Source organism: Mastigoproctus giganteus, chromosome 3, assembly GCF_048544385.1.
Source record: "Mastigoproctus giganteus isolate SK-2022 chromosome 3, ASM4854438v1, whole genome shotgun sequence".
In the NCBI taxonomy this organism is placed as follows: Eukaryota; Metazoa; Arthropoda; class Arachnida; order Uropygi; family Thelyphonidae; genus Mastigoproctus; species Mastigoproctus giganteus.
In genome coordinates, this window is record NC_143577.1 from 98,828,854 (window position 1) to 98,849,201 (window position 20,348).

The following is a 20,348-nucleotide window of genomic DNA, read 5'->3' on the forward strand; positions in this document are numbered from 1 at the left end:
TTTCTTTAGCAGAACGTAACATGTCAACTGGAATAGCCAGCACATTACGTCCAATGCTGTCCTTCAGATCTGCCAGAGTTTGACATCCTTCCCGATAAACCTGGTTCTTCAAAAAACCCCACAATCAGAAGTCGCATGGGGGTGAGCTCCTGTGATAGGGGTGCCAAGATGTCTGGAAACAACGGCGGATGACCCGTTCGTTTGTAAAGTGTTGCCTTAGCAATCTTTGGACACAACGGTGGATGTGGAGTGATGCACCATCTTGCATGAATATGGTATCCTGAAAGCATCCACGTTGTTGCAGCTCTGCTAACTTTGCCAACATTTCATAATATCGCTGTCCAGTGACGGAACAAGTGCACGGTCCAGTCGGTGTTACTTGTTCAAAAAAATATGGCCCAATCATGAATGTGGATGTAGATCCACACCACACTGTCATTTTTGGAGAATGCGACGGGACCTCTTGGATAACTCGAGGGTTTTCTGTTGCCCAAATGCCACTGTCATTCGCGTCAGAAACTGAAGTGCATATGTGAAACGAATATCTGCATCACCATGCTTTAGCTGCTGTAGTATGTGCATCTTGCAAGGATAGTACCGCAACACCTGACGCATTACTAGCCTTACAGTGGAATACGGCATATCCGCTTCATAAGAAACAGCTGGCGCACTTGCGCTACCACATGGAGATTGACTTGATAAATCCACGACAGCCATAGCCACATCTTCAACGTGAGAGGAGTCCAGTCGTTTTCGACCTCTACCTGGTTGAACACCAAGATGTCCTGTCTCTTCAAATTTTGCAATCATTTTGCGGACAGCACAAACAGCCATAGTTTCTTATGCGCTTCTGACACGGGAATTCTCTGATAGCCGCAGCTGCATTGTTGCTTTTCTGATAGTACAGCTTCACTAATAGCCCCTTTTCCTACAATGCATTGTTGGCATTGCTGCTGTAGTGCAGGCAGACATCTACTATATGATTTTGAAGAGACTGCTTTGCTTTTATACAGTATAGTAGAGCTGAGTAGTGATGCTGTGGCAATAACTTACGATTATGCAAATAGCTTACGTTATTTGCATAATCGTAACTAAGATAGTTACGCGCCATATAGTGACACAGCGCGATACAGTGACAAATTTTGTAATTATTATTATTATTTTTTTTCAAATAAATGGCCAGCGCGTTCTTTATTGTACCTATTGTCCAAATTTCTCTTCCTACGAGCCTTAGAACTCGCTCCAGAGACCTCTGCATAGGGATAGTTTAATTTTAACAACCCTCTACATTAAATACTGTACATTATAATAGTTCCGTGAATCACCAAAAAAAAAAAAAAAAAAAAAAAAAAATAGGAGATTAAGCGTAAAGTAGGGATATACATATATGAAAAGTACTGTTTACTCGTTTAGTGAGGGGATTCGCTGCGAATAGTACCAATGTATTGCATATGTTCTGGAGGCTACCGGCGCGCAGCTTAGCGGACGGCTTTCTCAAATGAAATGAGCGTCGAAATTCAAATATTGGAATATGTTTTAAACATAAAAAATATGAATAAAAAAATATATATCTGTTTTATTATTTAATTATTTATCAATTTTAAAATTCAACAATATGGTTTTTTTATGATTTAATCAAAATGTTTGACGCCGCCTTAAAGATTTCAGATTTAAGGGGGGGCCCATGGCCCACACTGCCACCCTTGTGCGCACCCCTATAAATAAAGATAATTTATAAAAATAAAAAACATTTACCCCTTAATGTGATGGTAGATCACTAAATAGCCGGTAGTGTGAAGAAATTTCCTAGGAGGTTTGCTGTCAGTTTTTTTTGAAGAGAAAAGGAAACTGAAGAATTGAGCACAAGAACAGTACCGAGTAAAAAGTTAATCTTGAGATATACACTGATGAGCCAAAACATTATGACCAGCGAGTTGTTATGCAAATCGAAGCAACAGTTTTCATTAAAACTGTATACAGGGTGTTTCAGTTAAACGTTTCAGAACTTCTAAGAGGAGTAGGGTACATCCTGACAACTCGAAATCATATAGCAATGTGGGGTCGGAAATGCTTTCCTGAAGCGGTGTTGTACACAGAAGCACCATAAAGAAAAGAGACCGTAAGTGAGAAATCGTTTTAATAATACATGAAAAGAAGCAAAAGGTACATGGATTAAAGTAAGTGTTCGAAGTTTCTTCCACGGGCTACAATACACGCCTCACATCTCCGACGTATGGACATCCGAACATTCTGGAATACTCCAGGCGAATTTCGAATTTCTTCGGCAGCTACTGCGATTCTTGCAACCAGATCCTCAGCATTGTCAACAGGGGTGTCATAAACTAGCGATTTCATATGACCCCAGAAATAAAAATCAAGACATGATAGGTCGGGTGACCGAGCAGGCCAACGCACGGGACCACCACGTCCGATCCACTGTTGACCAAATGTGACATCCAGGTAGTTACGAACATCTCCGCTATAATGGGCAGGGGCTCCATCGTGTTGGAACCACATTGTCTGTTGCGTCGATGCAGAAATCTGTTCATCTCTCAAAAGTTGTGGCAATACTTGCTGCAGAAAGATCAAGTAGATAGGTCCGGTTAGACGACACGGTAACAGGTAAGGTCCGATGAGGTGATCTCCCATAATACCGGCCCATACATTGACCGAAAATCGAATCTGTGCTGCACGACGTCGTATTGCATGCGGGTTCTCGACCGCCCAGATATGGTCGTTATGCGTGTTGAAAATTCCTTCCCTTGTGAAGGATGCCTCATCGGAAAACAACACTTCAGCAGGAAAAAGGGGATTTGTAGCACATTTTCCAAAGTACCACTGTGCGAAAGCAATACGAGGTGCATAATCCTCCGGTTGCTGTGTCTGGACACGCTGCCTGGAGTATTCCAGAATGTTCGGATGTCCATGCGTCGGAGATGTGAGGCGTGCATTGTAGCCCGTGGAAGAAACTTCGAACACTTACTTTAATCCATGTACCTTTTGCTTCTTTTCATGTATTATTAAAACGATTTCTCACTTACGGTCTCTTTTCTTTATGGTGCTTCTGTGTACAACACCGCTTCAGGAAAGCATTTCCGACCCCACATTGCTATATGATTTCGAGTTGTCAGGATGTACCCTACCCCTCTTAGAAGTTCTGAAACGTTTAACTGAAACACCCTGTATAAAAGTTTGTATATCCAAGTGCATCAAATAAAATAAAAGTTCTTCAATGTCTGTTGCATATAATTTTTCCTATTTAACAAAGGGTAAAAAAAGATTTTTTCGACAAAATGGCGAATGGGTCGCCACAACTAACCCAAATTTGGGTTAGCCCCCAAACAGTGTTAGTCCAGGGCCCCCAAAGTTAACGGTCCGCCTCTGCAGTCAGAGCATATCCGAAACGGCATGGCTGAGCGGATGCTCACGATCAGCCATGGTTAGTACCTACCAAAAGTAGTCCGAAGAAGGGAAACCCACGAACCGCCGGCGAGGTGTTGGATGACCACGGCTCATCGATGCTTGAGGTAATCGAAGCCTCTCCCGGATGGTACGTGGAAACAGAAGGACGACTGTGGTGCAATTCGCCGGTAATTGGAATGCTGGTGACGGAAGTAATGTGTCAATACACGGTACTTCGAACCCTGCTGAAAATGGGGCTGTGTAGTTGCAGGCCGCTCTGAGTGCCCATGCTAACCACGGTTTACCGGCGACAGCGCCTACAATAGGCACGCGAGCATCGAAACTGTACCCTGAGTGATTAGAAGAAGGTCTTCTGCTCCGATGAATCCCATTTCCTGTTGCACCATGTGGACTGCTGGGTATGTGTGCGTTGTTTGCCTGGGGAAGTGATTATTATTATTATTATTATTATTAGCAATATGGTGCAAGGAAGCTTAAGGCTTATGCTGCACCAGCCAAAAAAAAAAAAAAAATCTCGAGTTACCCTAAGAGAGAGAGAGAGAGAGAGAGAGAGAGAGAGAAGTAAAAGGGAATCACCAAGAAAGAGAAGAATGATGATATCCAGCTCAGGACCCTGGGTGTGCCAAGCCCATACTCACCAGATGTGAGCCCCTGTGATGGCACCTGGATGCACCGTGGGACGAAAACAAGCTGGTGGCGGCAGTGTCATGCTTTGGGACCTATCTATCATTTGCCACCTACCTAAACATCTTTAGGATGATTTGGATGGCCTACTGTCGACCCAAATTTGCACTCCCTTGTGCGTTTTTTTTTTTTTTTTTTGGAGGGGGTATTTGCTCTTCTCCTCTCCTCCCCATATTTTTCTTTTTATTTTATTATTTTATTTTATTTATTTATTTATTTTTTTTTAAATTTTATTTTATTTATTACTATTATTATTATTATTTTTATTTATTTATTTTTCTCCTCTCCTCGCCTCCCCATGTCGTGGGGCATGGGCATGCCCACTGAAACTGGGGGACCACCTTACTATCCGACCCCCGCTTCTTCCTATTTCATCCCCCCTGTCTACACTCTCCCTCCCATTAATTTCTCTTATACAGCGATTGCCCCACATGTCCAAATTTAAATAACATCAAATTTTTCCCGACCTTTTAGGCTCTCTAGAAATAGTTCTTTCAGCGTAAAACCCCACGCAGCGCTTTCTAAATGCAATTTTACTTAAATCAACAGCGATAACTCCAACCTTTATTTTAGGTCCTAGTCACCGAAATTCCAGGAAAGTAAGTGGCAGGACCTGCCAGAGTATAATTAGACTCTTGGTACACCCAGCCAGTGTCCCCGTCGCTAGGTATGGTAACGACGGGTCCCACTGGGGGCCCGGCGGCCAACAGGCCGGATGAACAATGGGCACAACAAACTACATACCACATGACCCATACATTATTTTTAAACCTCTGGCATAGACAGGATACTGTCACACGATACATAGAACATACGCGGGGATGGGAGAAATCCCCGGAGCCGTCAGACACTCAACATACCTATAACTATACCTTTACCTACACCTAAACATCTATACAATAAATGCCTCAAAGAAGGCTACTTCCCGTGCGGTTGGAGGGTGGCGACGCTTCGGCTAATCTTGAAGAATCCCGCGAAGAGGCAGAACCTCCCAGGGTCCTATCGCACGATAGCGCTCCTGACAGTTCTCAGCAAGCTTCTTGAACATCTCCTGCAAAACAGGATAGAGAAGCACTATAGAAACGCAGGCCTAGAGTCACCCAAACAATTGGGATTTCGAAAAGGATACTCCACCACAGATGCCCTACGCAGCATCATCAACGCTGCAACAGAAACAGACCACAAATACTTTCTTGTCATCGCGGTTGACTTTTCCGGGGCGTTTGAGACCCTCTGGTGGCTAAGCGGTCCTCAGCAGGCTCTGTGAGGCCAAACTCCCAAGTAATCTATACAACTGCATCAGCATTTACCTGTGCGACAGGTCAGTAAAAGTCACTGCTCCTTACTGTACAATAACCAGACGCATCTGCAGAGGATGTCCACAGGGCTCCGTTCTGGGCCCACTGCTCTAGAAAACGGGGTCCTGGACGGATTCCTCAACCTCAACCTCGGAAATGCAGCCTCCCAGGCGTATGCGTATGACCTTGTCCTGACGCTGGCAGAAAACTCCAGGGCACAGCTGGAAAACACAGCAAACCGGGCGCTCGCCACTCTACAACAATCGGCTGACGAAAATAACCTGAAGATATCATCCGCTAAGACAAGCTCGATCCTACTTCGGGGAACCCTGGACACCAGGAGACCCCCCCAAATAAAAGTACAAGGAACCACCGTCAAGCTGACCACAGAAATGAAATTTCTCGGGGTTGTCCTTGATAGAAACCTATTCTTCACCCCCCCCCACCTTAACTATTTCAGAAATAAAATCAGAAATTACTCGTCACTATTTGTAAGAATTACCCTCAAGGACTGCGGCATAAAGAAGAAAACCCTTGCTCTTTTTCACAAAACTGTGTTCCTGCCAGCCATCCTCTTTGCCTCGGGGGGTCTGGTACATGAAAGAAACCACTGCAACTAATAAATGAAAACTAGAAACCATACAGAGGTACATCTTGCTGATTATCTCATGAGCTTGCAGCACAGTGAGTACCCACGCGCATCAGGTGCTCACGGGTGCCCTCCCTTTGGACCTGGAAGTGATAAGAAGTGGACTCCTCTACAGTCTAACCAGAGGCATACCGGATACCTGCCTAAATTTCACATTAAATGTAGCCAGCGAACCGAAAATAGAGAAAAGAAGACTAACTATACATCTCCGGCAAACCTGGCAAACACGGTGGCAAAACTCAACAAAAGGGCAAATAACGCGAAAATTCCTCCCAACTGTCTCGGCGGTATACCCAAAATACCAAAGCTGGCTCTCGCCCGGATCGCTGGCCACGTACCTCCTAACTGGCCACGGCACCATCAGATTCAAACTGATGACCTTTGGACTGAGCAACACTCACCTCTGTCATTGTGGCTTTGTGGAAACGTGGGAGCATTTAATGTATAACTGCAAGCTTTATGAAGACCTCCGATGCCGACTAATTACAGAATTACATTATGTACCAGATAATCAAGAGGAACACTTACTGGAGGCGGAGCACAGCTACAAAGCACTGGCAAACTTTGCACAAGATCTTTTTGAAAGAAGGCATACTCTTCTGCCCCCACAGCCACAATAGCGATTCTCAGGCCCACAATATATGACTTTGCAAACAACCATATAAGGTGCATTAACAGTCACCATCAAGACAATCCAGAAAGGGATTGCATCCCAGGAAGAAACAGCATAAACTGAAGTAATCACATACTGGACCAAACACCCGCAACCACAGACCTGACCAATGGGCCTGTCCTGGTGACAACTACGGACACGATCCTACACCCGGACTCGACAAACTCGGATCCAACAACTAATGACCATGACTCCAGACAGAGACATAAGTAACAACAGACGACTAAATACCCACAACTACGGACTTGACTAAGGCACCTGTTCTGCTGCCAAGTGACAACCACAGACAGTAACCTACACCTGGATTGGACAACTAGGACCCAACCAAGGACCTGACTCAAGCAGACATGCAGCTGCCAGGCCATACAGGGACTTGTGGCAGCTCCCTTGTTCAGCACATTTTCCTCCCTCCCCTGGCAGAGGGGTAGGCGACAGCCTTTTTGTTGCCTCTCCCCTGCCATCCCACATCTTTCTCTCTGGTGGGGCATGGGCATGCCCCACTGGCACATGCTGGGGTTATCTACTCTTTTGACCCCAGTCTTTCCTAGCTATTTCCCCCAGCCTTCAGTCTCTTCCTTCTCTATCTGTATGCCAGCGCAAGACCCACACCAAAATTCTAGCTTCTTTAAATTATTTCGCCCATTCCTCGGCCATTAAATTCTCAAATGCAACCCCTTCAAACCGGCAAACATGTATGTGATCAATATACAAAGTGCAAAAATTATTTTATTTTTATTTTATTTATTTTTTTTTTTTTTAGGTTCTTGCCATTGAAATCTCAGGAAAATAGGTGGCAGGACTTGCCAGAGTAAATGCAAATTACTAAGTACCTGGTCTTCCTGCACGGGGCGAAAGTGGGGCAACGTCGGGCCTCAGCAGGGGCCTGGTGGCTAAATGGCCAGAAGAACAACGGTACATGACACCAGACAAATTTCAAGATCCATACACTTTTAAATCTTTGGCCTTTACAGTGAACTGTATCACCACACAAAGTAAACTATGCGGAGATGGGGGAACCTCTCGTGCCGTTTGATCCTACATACACTTTACACTTTACCTAAACATCTACCACCTACCTAAAAAAGGCTGCTGAGGCCATTCCCGATCAAATACTAAACCTTTTCAACAGATGCTTAAAAGAAGGATACTTCCCCTTCGCATGGAGGGTGGCAGCGCTCCGCCTTGTCTTAAAAAACCCTACAAAGCGGCTGGACCTCCCGGGGTACTATCGACCCATAGCACTACTGACAGTGTTAAGCAAGTTCCTGGATCACCTATTGCAGAGCAGGATTGAAACTCACTACACTAACTGAGGACTCCAAACGCCAAACCAGTACTGTTTCCGGAGAGGACACTCAACTATTGATGCCCTGGAGAATATCAAAGCAGCCACAGCAACAAACAGAAAATACTTTCTTGTCATAGCAGCGGATTTTGCCAGAACATTTGATAACCTCTGGTGGCCAAGCTTCCTCGGCAGGCTCCGGGAGGCTTACCTGCTAATCAATCTTTATAAATGCATTGTTATCTACCTGTAAAATAGATCCATCACTGTCACAGCCCCATTCTGCTCAGTCTCAAGATCAGTACATAGGCATCATTCTATGTACTGCTCAGTCTCAAGATCAGTACATAGAATGATGCCTACAAGGCTCTGTCCTAGGCCTACTTCTCTGGAATGTGGTCCTGGACGGCTTCTTAAACCTTGATATTGGGAATGCTAAGACACAGGCCTACGCAGACGACCTTGTCCTGATGCTCGTCGAGGACAGTAGAGTTCAATGAGAATACACTGCAAGCCGGGCGCTTGCTGCTTTACAACAATGGGCCAGTCAAAACAATCTTACAATAACCCCAACAAGAGGTCTGCACGTGTAGCACAGTGGTATCGTCACCGTCCTCCTCACACTGGGTGGAAAAGGCCTGGGTTCGAATCCCGTCAATGACTCGAGGAATTTTAATGGGCTTTTTTCACTCCGTGGCTGAGTTAGTCGGTCTCAGGCGTAGATAGCAAGGTTTTTCGTCCAGCAAAACAGGCAAATCGACCATAGAACATACGCAATTTACAGACACAAATACGGGTTAATGTATTTAATTTACGGTCAACCCTAAAATAATAATAATATCCCTAACAAAGACAAGTTCAATACTACTTCGGGGAACTTTGGACATCAGGAGGCCTCCCCAAATAAAAGTTCAGGGAACCACAGTCAAACTAACAACAGAATTAAAGTATCTCGATGTCATCTTAGACAAGAACGTATCCTTCACACCCCGCATTAACTATATCCAGAACAAAATTAGAAAATATTCCTCTCTCTTCACAAGAATTACTTGCAAGGACTGGGACCTGAGAAAGAAGACCCTCGCGCTTTACCACAAAACGATCTTCCTGCCAGTCATCCTATATGCATCGGGAGTCTGGTATCCAAAAGCAACAACCACAACAAACAGAAGAAAGCTAGAAACAACTCAACGATACATCCTGTTCACTATATCCAGAGCCTGCAATACAGTCAGCACCCACGCACGCCAGGTTCTCATGGGCGCCCTTCCCCTGGACTTGGAAGTCGTTCGATGTGGACTCCTCTACCATCTCTCCAAAGGCCAAACTGCTACCTGCCAGAACTTCACGATAGATCTGACAAATGAAACCAAAACAGAAAAGAAGAGACTAATCCTGCACCTCCAACAAACTTGGCAAACACGCTGGGAAAATTCACCAAAGGGTTCAAATACCCAAAAATTCGTGCCAAAAGTACACTCTGTATTCCCAACATATCCGCACTGGCTTTCCCCAGGACTACTAACCACATACTTGCTCACCAGCCAGGATGCCATCAGACAGAAACTATCAGATTTTGCACTGATCGACAAACCTCTTTGCCACTGTGGACAGACAGAAACGTGGGAGCACCTGATGCGCCACTGTCATTTATACAACGACATATGCTGCCATCTAATTACAGAGACCCAATATATTTTACTAAATCAGGAGGACCGTGTACTGGAACATTAATACAGCTACAAAGCTTTGACCAAATACGCGCAAGACCTCTTCGGCAGAAGAAGGACCTTCCCTGTACCACAATCAAGGCAACCGCGAACACCGTAATCTCCGCTCCTCACCAGACCCAGAGAGAAGCTCGATCATACGGATACCCGCCTATTAAGACTCATCTATCTGGAAGAAACCACACCCCAGGAATGGCTAAAAGATAGAAGAGACAGAACTTAAAGTCTTTCCCGAACTTGAAATCCACGGATCGGACAACTGGCAAAGACACTGTCCATATGGACATTTAGATATGACAACTACCCAAGATGGAGCTGCTTTCTAGAAATTACTAAAACGCTGGCATGATACAGTGGCATCGTAAGTGAAAATCTGCACCGGATAGATAACTAGCAAGCATTGAGCTCAGCTGGAAACCTAGCTGACCAAAATTACCCTCGATGAGACCTGATCCTGGGAATGACATATGCACTGAATGGACAGCCAGCCCTGGCGCTGGAACCTTCCTGGACATTTCTACCCATGATATAACAAATATCAGAAATGCTACTGCAGAGCCATACTGGTGATCTGAGTCAGCTCTCTTTCCTGGCTCACTGTCTCTCCCCTCCCTGGCAGAAAGGGGGAATGACGGTCCCCCTGTCTCCCCCTATTCGCCACCCCTTCCTTCCCTCTGGTGGGGCATGGGCATGCCTCACTGACATCTGAGTGGAGTCGCCTTCATTATCGACCCCACACTTCTGTCTTTCTCCCCTCTGCCTTCAATCTCCCCACCTTCTCTATCTGCAAGCTAGCGTACGCCCACACGTCAAAATCTAACTTTATCCAAATCACTCTCGCCCACCTTTTCGGCCTTTCACACTTCAATCGCTCTCCCTACGCAATCGAACGAATTAATTTTTTTTTTTTTTTTTTTTAGGTCCTCGTCTCTGAAATCTCAGGAAACTAGGTGGTAGGACCGGCCAGAGTAAACTAACTACTGGGTACCTGGTCTGCCTCCCCAGGGCGAAGTGTGGGCAATGTGGGCCTCAGCAGAGGTCTGGAGGCTAAATGGCCAGAACAACGGTACATGACATTACACACCCCAAGATCCACACACTTTTAAATCTCTGGTCTTTACAATGTACTGTATCACCTGGCAATATAAACTACGCGGAGATGGGGGGAACCCCCGATGCCGCTTGACATCTGATGATCTCCGACTTCCTCTTCATGCACTTACTAATTTTCAACCAGGACAGGAGTCGTCTCTGCTTCAAAGCTCGAAGTCATATCTGATTCTTCAGATTTTCGCTGTACCACTCTTCGAATGTATTCTTCGAAGGCATTCAGTGTTGACAGATCTCAATAGGATACAGCACAATGGTCCTGCTGATGCATAGCTAGTTAGATTTCCTTTAATAATATATAAACTCAAATCCTCAAGAAGTGAAATTTTTCCTCGGCCCGCTGACAAAATTAACTGCTTTTCTTTCTCGTTTTTTTAGCAGCATCACTACTTTCTTTCTTTTATGTATTTATTTATTAGTATAAATTTTTTTTAGCAGAATCACTTCTTTCTTTTTTTTTTTGTTTTGTTTACTAATTTATTTATTTATTTTTTTAGCAGCACCACCCCTTCTTACAGTTTACTTATTTTTATTTTATTTATTATTATTATTATTATTATCATTATTATTATTATTATTTTAATTTATTTTTTGTAATATTTTTGTCATACATGTTTTATTTTATTTCCTTCTGCTTCATTTATTAATTCATTTTTATTCATTTATTTTCCATATCCAGCACCATGGGTGATCGTTTTTTCCCCCCTGGAATGGGCCCCCAGAGGATCCTGGCCTACCTTCTGACAACATCAGGTGGGTCAGAGTCTCTCTTGAGACAGTACATGCTTTACATGTACTGGTACACCTTCCCGTGGTGTGGATGAGTACCCAGAATCATCTGTCCAGGTGACTGATGTTTCTGGGTAGCCAAGTGGCCAGACACAACAACAGAACACACAAATAATACACACAAGCCTACGTCACACACATATCTGGCCCACTTGTAGTGATACTGTTCTTCACAGAGATATGAGGCGGAGTTGAACAAACGTTCTAGGAGCTGCCCTTTACATATACACATGTCCACCTAAACATCTTAATTGAAAATGAGACTACTTTCAAGCCCTTCAAATCTTTACCAACGACGTTTTGAGCAGAACAATGCAGATGCTTCACCACACTGGATAATTTAACAAGCTCTTGCTGAACTGTTCCTTGTCACCTGCCAGTCATCCTGGACTTGAATTCTTTTGATTTCTGATGTTGTTCAGTGATGTGAACCACTGGTGTTTTTTTATTATTATTTATTAGCATTAGCATGAGCATTTTAGCATTAGTAGAAGCATTTGATGCAAGAAAGCAAGCTTATGCAGCATCAGCCAAAAAAAAAAAAAAAAAACCCACTTCCACTTCACCCCTCTGTTCGTTCAAAATACCTGTCCAGCTGAGCCTTAAACTTATTTAGGCTATCAACTTCCACGACAAGGGATGGAAGTCTGTTCCACCAACCAACCACCAGCTGGCTAAAGGCAAATTTCCGCACGTCTATCCTACATCTGTCTTTCCTCAATTTGAATTTATGCCCTCTCTGGTGATTATTCTGTGCGAGAGGAAGAATCCCATTAGCATTGAGCATGCTCAAACCATTCAAGGCTTTATACACCTCTAATTTATTTATTATTTTATTTTTATTATTATTCTTATTTTTTATTTTATTTTATTTATTATTTTCTTTTTCGTTCTGATGGTACTCAGGACTGGGCATCCTGAGTACGGGATTGCTGGCATCTACTGGTATTGCACTACCTTCAGTGGATGCGGAATTTTAGGGAACTACTGAGGCGCAGATAGTAGATAAAGTCTGACTCCACGTGCCTTGGGATGGGCATCAGGCAGCAGTTGCGCATGTGTTGGCTGCTCACATTTCAGGCCATGTTTACACAGATTCTGTAGCCAAGACAGAGACAATTTGCGGAGATGGACCCACGTCCTGGAGCCACTACAAACAGGCCACATAAGTACACATACCTAAACATCATTGCTGACCAGGTACACCCTTTCATGGCAATGGTCTTCCCCTCTGGCAGTGCTGTCTTTCAGCAGGATAATGTGCATGCCACACCACCTGGATTGGTCAAGACTGGTTCGCAGAACATGAGGAAGACTTCCAGGTATTGCTCTGGCGTCCGAATTCCGCTGACATCAATCCCATCGAGCATCTGGGTTTGTGTTGGAACAGCAACTCTGATCTGTGGCGTCTCAACCATGGACCTTGCAGGAGTTAAAGGATCTGCTGGTTACGTGTTGATACCAGATACCACATGACACATTTAGAAATCTTGTAGTGTCCATGTCTCGCTGGGTACGAGCTGTTTTTTCTGCACGTGGAGGACTAACATCACATTAGGTAGGTGGTCATAATGTTTTGGCTCATCAGTGTACATCTCCTGGTAATAATTTAAACACTTGAGAATTGTGAAATATGGCACACCAAAAGGGTTGTTTATTATAACCAGGTATGTGGCACCTGCCAATTGAAATTTGGCACCCCCTTTAAACTTTTCTTCATATATGTATGTAAGGTTCAGGTTTTCAGGCGCCCCTTTAATGTTAACACCCAAGTGCAGTGCATCCCATACACCCTCGCGAAGGCCTCCTGCTGATTATAGGTGTTAATAACATGCCGTAAAATAATAATATCAATTTCAGCACAATGACTCCTTTTATTCTAGGCTCTCAGACTTTTGGTCAGCTTCCTGGGGTAAACTTCGAATTTAGTCCATGGGGCACCCCTAGTTCCTCCACTGTTCTTTGCTGAAATTTTTCTAACTCCATGGGCTCTCATCTGGTGAGTATGGGCTTGGCACACCCAGGGTCCTCCTGAGCTGGATATCATCATTCTTCTCTTTCTTGGTGATTCCCTTCCCTTCTACTGCTGACTTTCATTTTCTCTCTCTCTCTCTGTCTCTCAGGGTAATTCAGATATTTCTTTTTTTTTTTTTTTTGGCTGATACAGCATAAGCCTCAGGCTTCCTTGCGCTATATGGCTATTAATAATAATAATAATAATAATAATAATTTGTTCATATGCTTGCATACATAAGCTTGTTATGCACGATCATGTATTAGTGAGTTTAACTGATTGGCTCCATTAGCTTTGTATACATTATTATGAGCAATAAACTGATATTGATTTTATTTATAAATTCGATTATTTTAAAATTTTACCATTTAACTTCTTTAGTTAAATGGTAAAGTAATGTTTGTAAATGACCTGTTGCCGGAAACTGGGTTTTTTTTTTTTTTTGTCCAGGAAGCAGACAAACTAGTCAAAGAATACATACCATTACAGTATGCTGACGCCTCGTGGCCTTATTTTCCTTTTCTCTCAATTAACACATATACTCACACACTTTAGAAAGACTGCGGTTTAAAATGTTATCAAAAATTATTTCTCTGATAATAATAACAATATTTTCAGAATACAGAGTAAGCATAGAAACCTGGTGATTATTTATAGAACTTTGATGCGTTTGTCTCTGCAAAGCAAATGTTTTTATTAAATTCCGTTGGCAAATAGGAAAGATCAGTCATCGACATAACATATGCGTTCGTCCCATAGATTGCAAAGCACCTGGTTTTTTTGTGAGAGTGGGATATGCCCTTAGATTATATGCGTGTATCAGCTTTTGCTATTGGTTAAGACTGATGGGTCATCCAGTAACAGCAGTTCTTTCTGTGACAAAGAATCTTGAGAGAACTTAGTATGTGCAGTCCAATGTATCATGTACTTGTGCTGTCAAGGTGTGTTTAGATTGTGTAAGCACTAAGCATGTGGGGGCTGCTTAGGTCGTGATAAAATCGCCGATATGATCAGGAAATCATATACTGATATTCTTTACTCTGTGAAGTACAGTGAAGGCGGCTGAATGTCAGAAACGTACTTATATTATCCATATTTTGCTTTCAGTTTTGTGTTTTCCTTGTTTATAAGTGTATTTAACCGCATTAAATTAGTTGTATTACGAAGCTTTTGTATTTTGAAAAAAGAGAATGTTTATATATGCAACTATTGCTGCATTGGAATGTTTCCTGACGTTACAGAGGATATACGAAATGAAGGAATGCAAGATGTAGGTATGTGAGGAATGATTTCAGTGGTTCGAAATTTATTATTGACATTTTGTGCGTGGGAGTAGCCTCTGACAAGGCAATATGAGCTGCCCATTTTATGTTTTAATGGAACTAGTTATAGCCAACTATTTCTATATTTATTATTTTGTAAATAAAAGAAAGGTATTCTAACAATTACAAAAGTTTCTAGTGCTTGGAATAGTAATTTTATTATTTAACTGTGGTTCTGTTTCTTTGCAGTTTCCCTCTAAGTGAATGTTAGTTAGCATAGGCATATTTGATCTACCAACTGTATCACTGTATTAATAGACATTTTATTCATGAATAGAACTCCTCTCATTTTCTTGTCGGTTGTAGGTTAAGTATTATACGCGAAGCTATAATTTCTTGGTGTAGATAACATAATTTCATATCACTTTCACTGCTTAATGGTCATCACATCTCTCCCAAAGCTTTCAGCTTAGGTGTAATAATTGAACTGAAATTCTTTTTTATACATAATCTTTTATGAAATCAAACAGCAGTGCAGGTTCTAATACAGGTTGGCTTTATTAATGAATAAATACTTTAGATTTAATGTAAAAGCCACTTGCTGGTTGTATGTAAATAGTAATACCCTGGGAAGCTTAAGGATTTAACTGATTTGTATATAAAAGTGGTTAAAGGACAATTTACGCAGTTCAACCCAATGCAGATATTTGTGACGTACTACTGAAATGTTTAAAACTAGACCATTTAAGAATTATATAACGTCATAATATCATTTGTGTAATAGTCACATGGCTAAACTGCTTCTCACTATCTTGAATGGATTGTACCTGCTCTAAGCAGTGATGGACACCTTTTATGAGGACAAGGTAATGAGACATGAACTGCCAAAAAATTGCAATTTAATTGATTACTGCCATTTTTATGGTTTAGTATGCAGTGCCCAATTGTTATTTGTTTAGGGAGGTCTGGGTTCAAGTTCTGTTGTAGACTGAAGGAATTTATATAGGCTTCTTCAATCAGGGTTGTATTTAGCTAAAATCAGGCAGAGAATGTTTGGTGGAAATTCAGATCTTAGGTACCCCTCCATACTTTGACAGGAAGAAAGCAGTGATTGGCAGGTGCCACTCACTGCTTCCCCCCCCAACCCAACTGGACTGCATGTCATACGGCAAAGTCACATGACATCAGAATATGTTGCAGCTAAATAAAGAAAATGAGAAACAGCAATATGGAACTAAAGTGAAAATAAATACAAATTTTCAAAAACAACTTCATTTTTTGCTTGAATATCTCACGCATAACAAATTCACAGTTAAGTCGCATAAAAACCTAACCTTTTGTTACTAAACAAAAATAACTTCAGTACAAAGAAAACACCTTATGACTCCTAGCCGTGACAAATGACTGCTTTTTTGCTTGAATTCCCTCCTGAAGGCCTGTAAAAACCTAACCGTTTTTCACTAAACAAAACTAAATTCAATATAATTCTAAATTCAATACAAAGAAAACACGACTTCTAGCTGTGGCCATGACCATTTTTTGCTTGAATCTCTCCCGAAGTTGCGTAAAAACATAACCTTTTTTCACTAAACAAATATAACTACTTGAATACAAATAAAACTCACCTCATCAATTCTCACTTTTTTTTTTTTTTTTTTTATGAAAACCCCAAACACGAAAGGTATCAAAACCTATAGTACTTAGTACCGTGCATGGGTTGAAGGAGAAGTATGGGGGGAGAGGGATGCTAGCCAGTACACTTCACAAATTCCATTAATATAATCCCTGGTTAGTTCACTGCTGCCAGAATGCCTATGCCATCACATAAACTCTGTGAGGTAGGAGTCAAACCGATCATCAACTGTTCTTGCTGGCAGTTGCTGTTTAATAGCACTCCACATACCCTCTATACTGTTGGTGTTTGCACCAGTTTCAGGATTGCTGAAGAGAAGCGAGTGGTTAACAGCTATATGAAACAACCCCGGGGGCTCACATCTGGTGAATATGGGCTTGGTGCACCCAGGATCCCGAGCTGGATATCATCATTCTAAAAAAGTTTTAAGTTCCCAGGGTAACTTGGGAACTTTTTTTTTTCCTGGTGCAGCATAAGCCTCAGACTTCCTTGCACCATACTTAAAGTATTAATAACATCCTCCGTATTATTAATTAATAATAATAATACGGAGGATGTGGAGAGGTCAGGGAGTGACCACCGCATATCCTCTGAGCAATATGGCCTTAGTTGCTAATGCTCCTGAAAAAAAAACCCAGCTATATGCTGAATCACAAGACTTGAATCACAATAATCCGATACTGTATGTGGTAGTACTGGGTAAAATGGTGTCTTAATGAAGCCTTAATGATGTCTACGAAGACTGCTTTACTCCGATTTTCAACAACCCTGAAAAAACACTGATGTCCCTTGTTCAACCCCTACCAAACACCCGATGCTCATTCACTATTTTACCTCTTCTACTTCCTTTTACCAAACTTGCTCTCATCAGTTTCAACAATCATACCCACGCCACAAATCATACTACTCTCTTTTACACACATACCTCTACAAAAACTCTTCCAGTCACACACCATGGCTTGATTAACACTCATCTCACGCATAACAAATTCACAGATGTCTTCAAAACCCAAAAATAGGTAAGAAGCACCTCCTTTCAGAAATCAACAATCCCTTTCGAATAGAACTTTTAACATGATGAGCATTGGCCCCTTTCCTCCTACACACCCATTCAAAACCATCCTTAATTTCCTTTTGTGCGGCCAATCTCATCGAACATCCACATTGAAAACACTTGTATGCAGAAGAAATCAAATTGATACTCGTACACCATTCTATCACAGCCTTACAACTATCCTTTTACAAACTATACAATTTCACAGTCACTCTCTCCAGTGAGACTAAACAAGGAACAAATAAAAAAAAAAAGGAAAATAATATGTGATGGCAGCAGAGAACAATATCCAAAATGGCACAACACAGTACCAAAAGCCACAAAACAACACCAAACACCACAAGCAAAAGGTAGCACAAAAAATACTGACAGGCCCAGGACAATGGTGACGAACAAATTATAATGATACACATGCAAATGATGACTTTGCACTTCCCTCCAAACCAAATTGAATTCACACCCAATCAAACAATTAGAAACAAAAATTATGTATTCATAATAATCACCCAATCACAGAACTCGACCACACCCACTGCACGGCAACAAGGGATACCCAAATAATAGATTTCAGCCGAATGTTTTTCTGTGTAAGTTATTCTGGTTTTTTTTAGCCCGCACAACATGTAAATTGGCCTACGAGCACATGCACTTGCACAGTGCATCAGTGATTCAGACCACATTGTAGATATGGTACAATATAGTTTTAATCACTAATGCACGTGAAACACTACAACAAAAAACAACATATACAGGGTAATTCACTACCAGTGCGACAAACTTGCAGGAGGTGTAGGGGGCACAAAGACGAATCGGAATCACATAGCATTGCAGGGTCCGAAATGCCTTCGTCATGCGGTAGAGGACGTGTGAACAGCGATCCCGCTGGAAGTCAGCATTTGTGAACCGGTTCCCAAGGCAGTAGGATGGACAAGTATTCAAACATTGAACTGGCTGACATGCACCTCGCGTATGGAGCTGCGGACTGTAACGGGCACGTCGTTGTGTGCTTGTACCAGGAACGTTTCCCGCACAGACGTGCTCCTCATCATACGATTTTTGCACGTGTGCACAGAAGGTTACGTGAGACTGGTCGATTCTCGAGCGATAGGACAACGACTGGGTATTTCCCAATCCACTGTATGGAGGATACTGTCAACAAACCAAATGAGTTCATACCATCTGCAATGCGTCCAATCATTGGAGCCTGTGGATTATCCACTCTGGAGGACTTTTGCTACTTGGTTTCTTCAACAGAAATGGTTCGCAAATGCTGACTTCCAGTGGGATCGCTGTTCACGCGACTTCCCGTTCAACGTCCTCTACCGCATGACGAAGGCAATTCGGACCCTGCAATGCTATGTGATTCCGATTCATCTGTGTGCCCCCTACACCTCCTGCAAGTTTGTCGCACTGGTAGTGAATCACCCTGTATATATATATATATATATATAAGCCACTGCCATCCAGTTTAGATTTACTAAATTTAAAATAGAAAATGTTACTAAATTTAAAATTCAATAATTTTGTAAGAAATTTAGCCAAACTTGCACAAAACTGTCTGGCTAATCAAAATACTTTGTGCTTGCATAAACCATGGTCATGTTGTGGGTTCTTGATAAGATAATATGTATCTTGGTTTATAATCATTTATTTATTTATATATATGTGTGTGTATATATATATATATATATTTTTTTTTTTTTTTAATCTTTTCTGTGCTATTAGTTGCAATTCTTTTAACCTCATACTCTTACATAATATTATTACATTCATTTTTATTTAACTCACTGCACCTTATACAAAAAAGTCATTTATTTATTAATTAATTAAAAATTGTTTATGATCTAAAAGTGTATTTTATATTATTGTACTACCCCCTCTTGGCTATAGCTGCTTAGTGCCCGTTGGAGTGCAGGTACCATACATTCTACATATTTGTCATATTTTCAAAACTGCTCCACATGTTAGCCATGCTTTTGTTTTCCCAATTTTGTATAAAATGTTTTAAAAAGCCCTCCTACGCTTTTGTCCACCTCACTCCACAGTTCTTTACACTGGAGCAGGTGCACTGGTGTCTCACTGTACCGAACCCATAACTTTTCTTCCTCTGAACACAAATTCTAAAAATTCTTATACTACTACAATGCCTAAAACAGGAATTTATATGTATGCATCCATACATATATATATACAGGATGGTTTGAGAATCTTTATTTATTTTTAAAAATGGTTGGAGTACTACGGGACATAATACTGTATTTAATCATGCAGTGTTTGTAATTTATTACAAACACTGCATGATTAAATTATTTATTTTACACATTTAAATCACAACTTGGGTACCAATTGTCTAGAATATAACCACTAGGTTTTCCACAGAATGTGAAAAAAAAGATATGCCTGAACACTGCTCTTATCACTGACAGTTTTCTCCAGAATAGTTATTGGCTTTTTTCTGGTAAAATATTTCTTTAGTCCTGCCCAAAAAGCAGAAAACCCACTTCATCAGGCTATATCTGCTAATCCATTTGTTAGGAAATTAAAGTGAGTTTCTCTTTGAAGTGTGGTGCAATGCATGCTGCCATGCATAGATCATTTCTTATGCATTTGGATAATATGAATTCAGGAAAAGTTTTGAACTATTATAGTTAGATATGTTTCTGAATGCAAAATGGTGCAAGGAAGCAAGATTATATATCATCAGCAAAAAAAAAAAAAAACCCCACCTTTTACCCACTTCACAT

The 20,348-nt window shown here is 41.7% G+C and overlaps 1 protein-coding gene across 6 annotated transcripts in view; it reads left to right on the forward strand.

Moving 5' to 3' along the window:
- The first annotated feature begins 14,350 nt into the window (after positions 1-14,350).
- Positions 14,351-20,348, forward strand: part of LOC150088181 (rho guanine nucleotide exchange factor 10-like protein) — a 465,691-nt gene continuing 459,693 nt past the window's right edge. For 4 of the 6 annotated variants that reach the window (XM_090369366.1, XM_090369362.1, XM_090369365.1 and 1 more), the window contains exon 1: positions 14,351-14,929. The gene's annotated coding sequence lies outside the window, so the exon portion shown is untranslated. The remainder of the gene's footprint in view (positions 14,930-20,348) is intronic. The other 2 variants (XM_090369363.1, XM_090369364.1) reach the window with 2 other exon arrangements.